Genomic DNA, 1,491 nt, shown 5'->3' with positions numbered 1-1,491 from the left:
ACCCCGTGACAAATTGTTGCGCCCAGCGGACGCCAACACCGCGACCTTGGACGGTCGGCCAGGTGGCGGACGCGGGTACAAACGGCGCAACGCACTCATAGGTCGGCTTTCGACCCGCCACTGCACCGTGGCTCGAAGCGCTCGAAATGCGCGACCCGACCGCTGCGGGACCGCCTAGTACTGTAAACAGGAGCGGCGGAGCGCGAACGGCGAGTCGTGGTTACGTCGGTAGAAGGCGAGGCTGCGCGTTCCCGAAACGCCAGCCGAGTGCCCTCCCGACCGTTCGAGCGTGCAAGAACGAGACCCGACAATCGCGCGGCGACTGCCAAGTACGAGAGGAACGGCACAAGCGTCGGCGGTCGGTCAAGGAACTGGCGATGTGACGGGTCCGCTGTGCACCAGTGCATACCGTCCCGCCGTCCGCGGCAAGCGCCTCCGCGTCCTCGGGTGACGGAGGCTGCCGGTCGGTTCTTGCAGGCGAGGGATCTCGCTGGCACCGGTTCGCGTTGACGCGCGGCCGGTCATGGCACGGCGATGCGACGGCCGAGGTGCGCAGTACTCGATGGAGGAACCGCACGCTCCGATGACCGTCCCGCCCTCCGCGGCGTATGCGTACCGACCGTAATGGTTGCAGCAGCGCCGGCCGGCTTTTGAATTCGCCACACGAAACACGGTGCGAGATCGCGGTTAGGGGAGCGTCGACGTTGCCAGGCGTTTTGCTTGCTGCCGAGGGAAAGGCGGCACGGCCACGTCGCGCTCGTCGCGATTAGCGGGTCTGCGCGCTTTGGGAAGGTGCCGCAACGACTTGCCGAAAGAGGAAGCACGGAAGAACGAGGGACTTGGACGTCCCGACAATTGAACGCACTTGCGGCCAGGCCCTTGCTGGCTTCGTTCTTCCGCCTCGAGTAGGCTCGTACGCGGCTCCGGCGCCGAAAGTGGTCCTTGGCACCGACTTCGGTGGACGTGGGAAGTGCCGCGCAAGTACGGCGCGCCTGGCTCCACCTGTTGGCTAAAGTAGGCAGCCGGATCGGCATTTTGGTGTGCGGTGGCAAACCGTGGATGCGAAAAAAGCTTGTGCGATTTCGTGGAACAAAAAGCGGGGGTCCCCCTTTTTATGCGGAGGAGACCGACCCGCCCGCCGTGGTGAACCGCGACGCCACGGTAAAAACGGGAGAGGCTTGTCGATGGGACCGTGCATCCCGCGCTCCACGGAGGCCGGGAGGCGGCCGCCCGAGGAAATGTGTAGCCGTCGAGGCCCGCATCTGCGTGCACTCTTATCCAAATGGGTGTACCGCAGGCATTTTCTGGTTAGGCGGGCCAATGAGAGCGAGCACACAACGATACCTACGGGTCCGGCTTGGAGAACCGGCTTCGACGCCTCCCGAGTATTTATAGAGGGGTGGACCACGAAAGCACTCGCAAGTAGCGGAAGCGAAACGCCGTCCGAAACACACCGTTTGCTCGATTTGCGGCAGCCGAAAAAGGCGCGGC

The sequence above is a fragment of the Rhipicephalus microplus genome, unplaced genomic scaffold (assembly GCF_043290135.1).
Source record: "Rhipicephalus microplus isolate Deutch F79 unplaced genomic scaffold, USDA_Rmic scaffold_329, whole genome shotgun sequence".
NCBI lineage: Eukaryota > Metazoa > Arthropoda > Arachnida > Ixodida > Ixodidae > Rhipicephalus > Rhipicephalus microplus.
Note: the sequence above shows the minus strand (reverse complement) of the source record.